A 12,907-nucleotide genomic window follows, 5' to 3' on the forward strand; every position below is an offset into this window, starting at 1 on the left:
CTCTATTTTAACAGTGCGAGCAAGATACCTGCCTCACAGGACAGTATACCATTAAACATACAAGATGTCATGGACAACCTGGAATATCTGTGGCCTTTGTCTCAGACTATGTTAATGAATGGACTGTGAAAGATGCATACTAGGGGGCAGGAATCCGTTAATGGGATTTGGGAATTTAAGGGCTATCGGGGATCAGTTATGCCCAGGGGTCTGAAACTATTGCAACAAGCAGTCTGTACCCCAATTGATTTAGCAGCTGAATGTACAAGGTTGTTCTGTGCTCTGAATTGCATACTATCCCATGTTTCATCCAATTTACTGAGTGTTGCATGCTTGTTGGATATCTTATTTATCAAATAAAATATATTTATCCTAAGTGCTGGCTGAAAATGGCTTTTTTGTTGTCTGGGGCCAACTGTACATTTTCCTATGGGAAGATGCTGTAAAGGAAACTGGAAGCATCCTGAAAATAAAACAATGAATTTAATTAAACCAAAACCAGCCCTTTGTGTTCTCAGTTTGTTTTAAGGATGCTTTGCAGTCTTATACGAGCTGAGATATGGTTACATGAAGCCTTGTGTGCTAGTAAAGTTACATTATTTATTGGTTGTTCTATAGTATAACTATACAAAGAATTATGAATGTGCGACTAAATGTTAAGCCATCTTGCTGTTTTCAGTGAGCTCACAGATGAACTTACATTTTCAAGTGTAATTGTTTCAGTTGTTCCAGAGCTATTCAGTACTTACCGTTGTTTATTTTGTACTCAGTATTTATCTTTGCAGTTTACTGTAGTTGTTACAGTCATTTGATGTACTCACTTAGTGATGCCTGATACCCAATGCTAGTAAAATGTTATTTGTGAGATAACAGCTTGAAAAAGGCTTGTCAGATAATTAACAGAAACAGTTTGGAGTGAATACAAAGGATTTCTTTTTTTTAGTAGTTTGTCGTGCTGAGTCGAGGACTCCTCTCCTTGTTTGCTGTCATAGTCCCAGTTAAATGTCCTAACCTGTATTGCTGTTATCACTTGAATTTACACATACTTCATAGCTTCCCTTATGCTTGGAACAATTATTTTTCCGGACAGTCCTGAGTACCTCTGCTAAACTTTCTGCTTTTTCCATATTCACCTCATTCCTCAATTTTCACTTATGTAAACAGTTGAATTACATAGAGTGTCTTGCATTTGCAGATTTTCTGTACACTGAATTATACTTTTTCTAACATAATCTGGAATATTTCTAGTGTTAACATCTGTGATCCCTAATCACAGTATGAGAATCTTCATTTCATACTCTGGGTTCTGACTGTAGTGCGTTTTACTTTACGTGGAATTTTCAGCAAAATGTTTCTGTTTAAAAAAAATAAATCATGTTGCTGTTGTTTATTCATTTTTTTATATCCTGAAACCTACAGCCCCTGCTGTGGGTATTTACACACTGGTAATGACTACACTTACGTTTACATTCTTTTTCAGGGAAACAGTCTCATTTTAAAATATTTTTGACATCTATTTAATGTGAAAAGTCTCAGCAAAGTTTGTAATATCTTCTTACTTAATAAAGTAGATAACAGATATTTCTTAATTCCAGCTACAGTTCTTGAAGTGCAGGCAACATTTAAAGTGCTGGAGAAATACTAAGATATGAGACAAAGAAAAAGGAGGTGCATATGATATTGTGGGAACAAGAAGTTTATATGGCTGCAAGAGGAGACTGGACAAGTACATGAAAGTAGGACAAGTCACGAAATTCAGGGAAAGTGCTTCTGGCTCAGAGTGTACCTGCACTGTGTGCTGCTGTGGGCTGGGAGAATATATCGTTCTCTTTCTCGCTCTAGGCTTGCTTTTGGTCTCCTGAATCAGATGCAGGACTGTGAGGCTGGACAGAGCAGTTTCAGCCGTTGATGTCATGGCAGCAAGCCACGCAGCTTGTGATTTCAGATTAATGTCTTTTTGTCTCAGGTTATGGTTGAGTAATTGGGGACATAAATAGAATAATTATGCCACCTCTAAAGCAGGAAATCTACCTCTAAATAGCAATAAAATAATATATTGAATTTGGGAATAGTTATAGGTAGTAGTCTAAGTCAGAATAAAGCACCTGCAATAGCTCATTTTTAGACAGTGTCGCAGCAATTTTATTCTGTGAATGCCTGCCACAAGCATCAAATTCAGACTGGCCAACATCACCAACTGATTTAATGAGTGTTAATAAAATTAAATTTTCTTCAAGTCAGTTTATACCGTAGCTGGTAAAAGTGGTAACAGAACTTGGCAGGTTAGCTGATGTTTTCCGGGTTTGGTGGGGGTTTTTTTGGGTGTTTTTTTGTTTCCCCCCAGTGAAATGCTTTATTTGTGCAATTTTTTCCTCCATCTCAAAAAATTTGTTTATGCAGTATATGCTGGTGATGAATCTAAATTTATGAAGTATCTGAAATCCAGGTGACAACTGGATTAAGGAGGTAAAAAGAAGGAAAAAATCCTTCACTTTGTGCAGGAGTGAAGTTCCGATCTGAACAAGTTTGATTTGGATAAGAGATGCCCTTCCTCTATGATGAACTCTATTGCAAGGTTCTGCAGCCTCTAAAGATGAAGTGCTGCTGGCAGTGTTGAGCTTACAAGGGTGATGTTCCTCTTAAATCTGTAGTCTTTTACAAATGAGGGTACACAGAAAGGGGAGCTGTTTAGAAGCAATTCAAGTTTTCTAGGAAAAATGAAGACACTTCACCGGGAATGACTGAAATGCCCAAGCAGATTCTTGGATAATTAAAAGCTCTAACACTGCCCAGCACCTAGCTGGAGATCTGCCCCAGATGAATTGCTCACTTCTTCCTCCACATATGTGGTGGTACCACGTCTGTGCGTTGCACCATCTGTGTTAACCACTGTTCCATTCTCTGAGGCTTGTTTTCTTCTGGTGTGTAGCTTATGTGTTGTTTATTGTGGCACGATAAAATCCAGAATAATCGGTGATGAATTGGTTTGTTGTATAAATGTACATCTCCTGATGCATAGTTCACATTTGCTTCTCTCTGTACATAAAGGGTATATTTAATGATTATTTCTAAAGAAAGTCTCAGATTTTCTGATGCTTGCTGATACTGGATTTTTTCAAAAAAAGCCAAAATTACTATGCCTAGGAGCAGCACCAGTAATGACAATCTAGTCCCCCCTGGTTTGAAACAGCCGAAAAATGTTGCCAGCATCGCTGAGATTTTATGCTTTGTCAATAACAGCAAATGTGGCTTCAGCTAGGCTGCAGCATGAAATGCTCTAGTTGCAAGATTAAAATGTAGCCTAGACATGGACTATACCTTCAGCTGTGATGTGATCTGAGTGATGTCCGTATCCTTACATGGCAATAGTTGCAACGGGTGAAATGCTCTTGGACTTCCAAGACTGGAGAATATGATTTTGTCATCTTTGTTTTGGTAAATAAAGAACATTTGGATAAAAATAAAGCATGCTTGAAGAGCTCTTCCTGGCTTTGCAACCATGTTTCTTTTCAGGTGTTAGTAGTGGTTTTGTTTGTTCAAGGAGGTATATACATATGTATCTTTTTCCTATTTGCACTGGCAAGTAGGCCCTATATAAAAGGTGAAATTTGGTGGTTTATGTGTATTATCCATGGAACCGCAAATGTGTTTTTCATTCAGTGGCAGGCAGCCTGCCCTGTGTTTTCCACAGGCAGGCCTTTGACAAGCAAAAGACTTGGCAGAAGTGAAACCAGTGACTAGATAACACGTTTTAAAGTGATAAAAGGAGAGCTTTTATTTAAACTAGCCTGTCATGACTTTGTGTGACACCTCTAGAACTTTTCAGTCACTTCTAAAGGGATGCTTTGAGCAAAACTAAAACTGCTGAGGGGTCCTGGTTCTCCCACTGGAGCTGAGCAGGGTGATTGTTGTTAGTGACAATTTAGTTTGATGGAGAAAGCACATGGTGGCTCCTTAAAGTGGCTAGTCAAATAGATGGACTGACGTGCTCTTTAAAATGCTAAGGTTTTTGTGTTCAGTGGGAAATACTACTGGTTGTATTTGCTGGGAGGATTGGTTAAAGTTTGAAAAAAATTTGTAAAGTCTTCTAAGTCACATTTTGACAAACCACATCTTCTAATACTTTTTCATTAATGTGCAGGTAAATGAACTTATCTTTATTTATCTAGCTTTCCCGTGTAAAAGCCATTTAAATTTAAACTTCTGAGTGTAACTTTATCTGAAAGGTTAGGATTATTTTTTCCAGTTTCAGAACTTCAGTGTGACACCTGGTTTGCAGATGATGCTTTTAAAGTATGTTATTTTGAAGGTACAGCTACACCTCTTCTCCCTTTTTTCTCATTTTATGTCTCTGCCAAGGCCAAGGAACGACTTCCTGGTTCCCTGAGTTTTGTGAGAAGATGAGTAGAGCATGCTTAGTGAATGGCATTTGAGGGCAAAAAAAGATTGCTGTCAGAAATAGCTTTAATACACAGGCTTACTTGATTTTTTTTTTCTTTCTGTAACCAGAAAGAAATTTTTAAGGGCAGACAGAGCCTTGACCTGCTGGTGGAAAGAAGGCTCATCTGTGTGGCCATGGGTGTGACTGGTGGTACAGCTCTTTGTGCTGCACTCTTCCGTGGCAATGAGAGAAGGGAGAGAAAGACTAAAGCTTTTTTACCTCTTTGCAAGCAATCAATGGCTAATTGATGCAACATGGTTGGGATTGTTATTGGCATCTAAGGGATTGGACATCTAATTCCCGTTAATGTGCTTGATCATTTCGGCATATCTTTTTTTAAATTTTATTTTTTTTATTTTTTGAAATGTGCATTCCTGTCTGCTGGAGAAATACCACTTTATTTCTCCATTCAGATGAAAATTGTTAGAATGAGTGACTGTATTCTCTTTAATAGAGTTTTTACTTTGCTGTTTGTTTTTGACTGGAAAATACATGGTTTTGCTATTTGTGTAAAGGGAGACAGAAAAACTTAATGGAGGCTTGTTCTCCAGAGAGAGCACAAGAGATTATACACTCTTTCTACACTCTTCCACTTTTTTCCTAAGTGTAATTTTAATGGTAAGGTAAAATGGTACAGCTTAAACGTGAAAGAGTGAGTGGATACCCGAAAGCACGACACCTTTTATATCAGCATTCTTTGCTGACTACAGCAAGGTGAAATCAAGGTGGAGGCATTGCTTAAATAGGATGCATGAAGCCTAAAGTAGAGCTGATGGACTGAGTTTTGCTTTAATTTATACCTAGTGTAGTTCCATTGAAGTCAGCAGGGAGATGGATCAAAGCAGGGCTTTGCCGCTAAATAATAGGGTGCTCAAAATTGCTCATGCCATCATTTTTGTAGCTTTGGTTGTAAACCTCAAGTAAAAAGGTTATTGTATCTAATACAAAAATAGTAATTTCCATGGAAAATTTTGAAAATGTTGTTTAGGAAGATAAAAATTAAAAAAGAAAAAAAATAATTTGGACTTTTGACTTGTTCTTTTGTGTTGGGGGTGCCACATGTTCAGAGGAAAAGGAATGATGAGTCACCTTCAACAGCATTCCTTTAGGAGAGGTGGGGTGGAGGGAGTGAACGAGGTGGGTCATGTTGTTGCTGTTGACCTACTTTCAGTGCCTGTTTCCCTGTACAGCTGGGCAATTAAGAGGACTATTGGAAGTCATCGGTAAGGTGGGAATGTGCAGAGAAAGGGCTGCTGTGAGGGGAGGGCAGGTAAAACACCACCCTGCTGGGTCTGGCTGCAAATCAAAGCTGTGGGTCAAGTGCAGTCAAGGTTGTTGCCCCATTCCTAGTCTGCTGCAGATCCCATGGGATACCCCAGCAGCATGGCTGGCATCCTTGCCTGGCTGGCCATTGAGCAGGGAGAGAGGAGGAGAGTGTTGCCCACCTGAGTCTGGTTCCACTGTGAATTCATGTGGTATGGCTGAACAGGAGCCTGGAGATTTTCTGCCTATCCAGAGGAGTACCCCAAACTATTGCACTTCAAGGCCAAGGGCAGCCCTCGGGACTCATTCTGAAGAAGGTGAAACATGGCAGAAAAAAAATGTTCCGTGAAACAGCAGAAATAATAATGCTTGCTCAAAATCTTTCCTCCCCACCTATTGATTTGCACAGAGATGATAGGAATGTAATGCCTTCAAGATTTGTGCTTTCCTGCCAGATTTCAATAAAATTGGCCAACTGTTTCAAAAGTTATGGGGCAGGGGTTGGAGAAAGACTGATAAATAGCGAAATAATTGTTTCCTGGGGAAAAAAAAGAACAGAACTCTGGATCCGCTAGGATATATTGTATATGGAGATAACCAGCTCTGAATATATTCAGAGACTAGCTGCTCTCTGAATAGGAACTGATGTGGGAGTCAGACAAGGGGAAACAATCCTGGGCTAGTACGCCTGCTCACTCACACTGGAGAGAGTGAGAACGCAAGGTTTTCTTTTTCAATTTTTTAACCAGGGGGGAAATAGGAAGTCAGGGAAAAGTATCAGTATTATCCATGCTAACCCCAAACGTTCAAGCATTCCAAGCTCCATTCTGCATTAGGAAGAGAGCATTTTAAAAAATTTATTCTTATGAATCTGTGGAAGAGTAAGACATCTGAATGTATTGGTGTTTTTTAGCTTTTATATTTGCTCCAGCAAGGTTTGAAATCTTCCTGAAAAGGAGAAGTATCATGTTTTCTCCAGCAGTAGGATTAGTCAAAAAAAAAATGAACATTTTCTGTGTTCAGTAAAAAGGAGCCATTGAGGCTGTAAAGGAGGGAAACAACTTTGCAAGAGCCTTTTTCTCCTGTTTTAAGAATATGCTGGCTGGAAGGAGGATGGGTGGCTGAAGCACAGTTCTGCTGTAAGAGCTGCTGGATCCAGCTGGCTGGTCTGCAGCCCCTTCTGAGCACAGAGGGCAAGACTGCTTTGCCTGCAGCCTCTTCTGCAGACATAGTCTCAGGTATCATGAACGTGTTCTTTTTTATTTTACCCTGTGGTCTTTATTGCTGTGTGTTAATGATCATCACCTGACTGGCTTTGTTAATGTCACACAGTTTGTTTTATAAAATTAATTCTTAAGAGAGTGGTGTTGCACTTCGGCAGATTTATTTTGTAGTTAGAAATGTCTTAAAGTTATCTCCATTTGCCGCAGGCTCTTTTAACCAGCTGTATGGTATGCTTTACATAAAGGCAGTTCTAATTCTTTTTCACTGTACACTGACTGAAAAAGCATATTTTTCTCTTTTATCAGTAAGGTGCTGGAAAATTTTGGGCAATGCCTCTCTCCTGTATGTTGTTATGTGACAGTGGATCACTGAAAGGAAACCTGATCATCTGAAGTACCTGCTTGCTCAAAGGTTCTCCAAAATGTCTTAGCACTTCAAACTTCAAGAAAGGCAGGTTTAAAAAAACAATGAAAGACTTAGACAATGAATTGAAATACAAACTGTATGCTAGTAATCCTCTGCTTTCTCCTCTGCAGCCTGAACTCTACTTGCTCCTCTGTCCTAAGGACTCTTTGGTAAGAACCCACTCTCCATCTCTTTGTCTTTTGCCACCAGTGTTTCCAGCTAGTGCCAGTAGATGGTTTTGTAGAGAGAAGGAAATGCTTCTGTATGCTGCAGAGGGACAAGGTGTCTTTCGGCCTGCTGAAGACATGTGTCAGGTTCAGAGGCTGGTAGCTGGGGCACTGCACCTCAGAAACGAGGACAACTCTCCTTGGACCTCAGGCTGCTCTGCTGCCCTCAAGTGACACATGCAGTGGGATGTTTTACAGTGTTTATCACTGATAACAAAATATTCCAGTCCTGCCAAGGCTGCTGGCATCAAAGGAAATGCTCTAAAGTGGTTAAGGTTTTCTCAGTCTGAACGTTGAGTATAGATGGAAATTTGTTTCTTTGACTCTCCAGTCTGAAGTTCTTTCCCAGGACTATTTGATTCCGCTTGTGAGAAAAGAGAGTCTGAACTTTTTCAGAGTTTTGATTGTATCTACTTCTGTCCATTAATGAAAAAAGCACCAGCTTCCCACTCTCCCTCCACTGAGACAGAATGAATAATTGCCCACATTGGACAAGGATACTTTAGCATCCTTTTTCTTGCTTTCTAAAGTAAAAAGGAGGGAGGCCATGAAGCTGTTTAGCTGTTGAGAGTGCTAAAGGGAAAAGGAGTTTCTCTGGACTGGTGCTACAAAGTCCTGCCTCCAAGCTGGTCTGTTAGATTGTGCCACCCTCTGTCTATTTGTACAAGCAGAACAATTCTTAGTATCCTGCCTGGTCTGTGTGTCTTTCCTGGCATGAGCTTGGGAGGTATTTTTTTCAGCTTTGATTACTGGGTGATTGTTAAAATCAGCTTGATTTAAAAAATAAGACAAAGATCTCCACGGCAAGATTTGGAAAATTTTTGTTCATTTAAAGTATCCTTCTGTACTTACTTGTTTCAGCCGAATTTGTGATTTACTGTGTGTTGAAAAGAGTCTGAAGAGACAAGCTTATAAAAAATATGATGTACACACATTCCCCACAAACTAAAATTCTATACAGCATAACAGAACTTTCTTTACAAGCCTGTAATAAAATATCTCAAGAAAGGAAGGGAGTCAGGAGAAAAATACATGAACTTTCACAACTCAATAAAGGCTGGTAATAGTGAAAGTCTGTGAAATCTACCATTCCCAAAAAACATCTAAAGCACTACATTATGCCTTGACTTTTCCTGCCAGTTCCATTAATTGTAGTGGTAGAGTACTGCACGTAAATCAGTGGGATTTTACCTTATGTATAGCAGAGGAGGGAAGGACAGAGTTGCCATATACCAAATTTGTCACTTTGCCTGAAGGACGGATTAAAATAATTTATTAGACAAGTACTCCAAATCTCTGGGGCAGGTGAAAGTATTTCTAGATTCTCCTAGGATGTTTATTATAGATTACTTTTCTGATACTAAACCACTCAGAGTAAATGGTGTATGTCTATGTCCATGTCTGATTCCTCTATAGAACTATTCTCAAATTCTCTCCCTGTCACTAAATGGCAGAGAGAGAGCTTTCTGACTGAGAATTTTGAAGACCCCTCCCTCCCTCCCCCTTTCTCTCTCTTTTCTCTTTCTCTCCCCTCTGTATCTTTTAAAACTCCAATTTAATTGCAGTTAGAATTTGCTTCTCACAATTACATTTTATTGAAATACTGCTCTGTGTAATTGCAACACTATTTGGGATGGCTATTTGCACTAGCATATGAGCAAGCTAGGAAAATGTAAATAGTGCATTAAATGAACAGGGAATTTGGATAATTTTAAAATATTAATTTAATACTTTTTTTTTGATCCTTTTGCTCATGGGCAGACAAAGGAAACTTAAGTTATGGATACTAAAATTACTCCATATACTCATCCAGGCTTATTCTTCCGTTCTTCAAACCAGCTCCCCGCAGACACATTTGTATAAACAGAAGCATGCTAATTAAAATTGCCAGGGAGACATGATCTATTTAAAGTCTCAAAGCACAATTTTACTTTTAGGCTTCATATTGTGATAGTCTAAAAGAGCCTAGTTTCTCTTCAAGGTTTCAATATAATGAAGTGAAAATTTTCGTTAAGTATGTGCTATTTGACTGCATGCTGCTCTTATCTCCACTAACATGCACCTGATTTCCTTTTCTATCTTGCCTTTGTTTGTTGTTAAATCTCCAGTGATCTTTCATGTTTTTTAAAGGACTGCAAAACTCATTAAAAATTTGCAATTGTTTATTTCCTTGTGTTTTCTCATTTAACCCTCCTTTCAGAGTTCCCTGAGTTTGACATAAAGTTACAATCTCTAAACAGTTCAGATATACTGCTGTCTGTACTGCAGTATTTACATGTCTATTTATTATAAGTCTATTTATTTCTTCTGCCAACATATAGACTTATATCTGATGTATTTTTTTTTAAACTAATATTTTAATTTTCCAAACAACAACCATATAGTTCCATTTCTTCTGGTCTGGAACAATGGTCATCACTTTATTTCCCAGGATGACAGTTCCCTTTTGGTTTTCTCCTTATGTCTTCTCCAAGATGCTGTGTCAAGTTTTCCCTTGGGGACACTTGTGTAACTCAACAGCTAAGTATATTTAAACCTAATTCCTTAGGTCTTCAGAGGAAGAAGCTCTCTAGAATTTGTATAAAGGGGCACAATCCCTCCTGAAGCCAGAAAGCTTAAATTGGTTGTTGAAGAAAGCGTTCCCACATTCCCTGTAACAAGAGGCAGGCAGTAATCCACAGAGCTCATCCAGCCTTCCTCAGCCCCACATTCACCTCTGCAGCAAAGTGCTCTGTTTGTGCAGTGGTGTGTGACTTACGCATTTTGGCTGGACACTCTCTGAAGTGGGCAGAATTTTTGGGCCCTCGTCAAACCTACACATAATAGCCAGTTTGGGATTTGTATGCCACTTGCCACAAAATGACAATTCTGAGACAAGCATCAATAGCTTGTTTAGTGGGTGATAGTCTGTTGGGGTTGGGGGTAGGAGAAAGCAAAAGAGTAGATGAAGAAAGACTAATATAGACCTATACAAAAAGAATTACTTGCTTAAAAGTCAGGAACAGGAGGAGTTGGTGGTGGGAGACCTGCAGGTTCAGTATATATGCTTGTGCCTGCAGCACAGAAAAGTTCTTTTCACTTGGAGCATTACTGCAGCAATGTTTGTTCCACGAGGATAAATTGTTTACTAACAATTTGGGAACTCCTGCTTTTCCTTAACATACAGTTTTTAATAGAACAGAAGTATTTCAGGTGGAAGGGACCTACAATGATCATCTGCCTGACAAATCCAGGGCTGACCAAAAGCTAAAGCACGTTAAGGGCATTGTCCAAATGTCTCTTAAACACTGACAGGCTTGGGGCATCAGCCACCTCTCTGGGGAGCCTGTTCCAGTATTTGACCACCCTCTCGGCAAACAAACGCTTCCTAATGTCCAGTCTAAACCTACTGTGGCCCAGCTCTGAACCATTCCCATGTGCTACCACTGGATACCAGGGAGAAGAGCTCAGCACCTACCCCTCCACCTCCCCTCCTCAGGAAGCTGCAGAGAGCAATGAGGTCGCCCCTCAGCCTCCTTTTCTCCAAACCAGACAAAGCCAGCTGCTCCTCACGGGACACTCCTTCCAGCCCTGTCACCAGCTTTGTTGCCCTCCTCTGGACACACTCGAGCACCTGAACATCCTTCTTAAGCTGGGGGGCCCAGCACTGCACACAGTACTGGAGGGGAGGCCGCCCCAGCGCTGAATACAGCAGGACATCACATCCGTGACCGGCTGGTTACACCGTGTTTGCTGCACGCCGGGATGCGGGTTGCCCCCTTGGCTGCCCAGGCACACCACTGACTCGTACCGAGCCTGCTGCCCACCGGCCCCCCAGACCCCTTTCTGTGGGGCTGCTCCCCAGCCACTCCTCTCCACGTTCATACTTGAGCCCAGCATTGCTCCAGCCCAGGTGCAGAATCTGGCATGTGGACTTGTTCCATTTCATCCCATTATTAGTTGCCCAATGCTCCAATCTACCTAGATCCCTCTGCAAGGCCTCCTGTCCCTCAAGAGAGTCAACAGCATGTTGCAGTTTGGTATCACCAGCAAACTTGCTAAGGGTGCATTCAACTCCTGCACCCAGACCACTGATAGATGTACGGAACAGGACCGGCCCTCAATTCAAACCCTGAGGAACACCGCTGGTGACCAATCACCAGCCAGATGTACCCCCATTCACTACAACCCTTTGAGCTCTGCCCTTCAACTGGTTCCTCACCCAGCACATTGTAAACCTGCTCATCCCACAGCTGGACAACCTGTCCAGAAGGATGCTGTGAGGGACAGTATCTAAAGCCTTACTGGAATCCAGAAAAACAACAACAGAAAAAACCCAAAAAAACAACAGACTTCCCTTCACCCACGAGTCGGGTGACCTTATCCTACAGAATACCAAATGAGTTAAACAGGACTTTTCCCCTTGTGAAACCCGTGTTGACCGGGCCTGAAAATTGTGTTGTTCTTTACATGCCTTTCAACAGGACCCAGCACCATCTTCTCCATCATTTTCCCAGGAGCTGAGGTTAGACTAACAGGTGCGTAGCTCCCTGGGTCTTCCCTCACACCCTGCTTGTAAACTGGAGTAACACTGGCTAGCTTCCAGCCAGCAGGGACCTCCCAGACTCCCAGGGCCTTTGGCAGGGGATCAAGAGGGGTCCTGCCATGTGTGTGAAGCTCACAACATTGCAATGCCCGGTTTGCTTCCCTTTAGATTTGAGATTTGTATTTTAATTTAACTGATATGAACTCGATCCAATTGACTTTTTATGCAGTCAAAAAGCATTTTGCTGAAAGAATTTGTTAGTAGTCTCTACATCGGTGGATTCCTAATTGAAGTGTAGGTCAAATCTGATGCTGTTGCTCCAGATTATTGGATACCAGCCACAACTTTTTGATTCTGTAGTTCCATGGTGTTCTGGCTTTGGCACTGAAGCTGACTTGAGGAATTCAGAGTTCCTGCCAACTGAGATTGCTTGTTCGTACATTTGCATCACTGTTGCACCTGCCACCACAGAACTGCTAGTGGGTCTTCGGTGTAGGCCAAAGCACTGAACTTAGCCACTGTCCTGGTTTGGGCTGGGACAGAGTTATTTTTATTTCTCAGTGGCTGGTGCAGTGCTGTGTTTTGGACTTAGTATGAGGATAATTTATACTAAGTCAAGGACTTTTCAGTTCCTCAGGCCCTGCCAGTGAGAGGCCTGGATGGGCACAAGAAATTGGGAGGGGACACAGCTGGGACAGCTGTCCCAAACTAGCCAAAAGGTCTGCCAATCGCTGCTTGGGGACTGGCTAGGCATTGTTCAGCGGGTGATGAGCAACTGGATTGTGCATCAGATGCTTTTTTTCCCTTCCCTTTGGATTTTAT

This window comes from Falco cherrug, chromosome 1 (assembly GCF_023634085.1).
Source record: "Falco cherrug isolate bFalChe1 chromosome 1, bFalChe1.pri, whole genome shotgun sequence".
Classification (NCBI taxonomy): Eukaryota; Metazoa; Chordata; class Aves; order Falconiformes; family Falconidae; genus Falco; species Falco cherrug.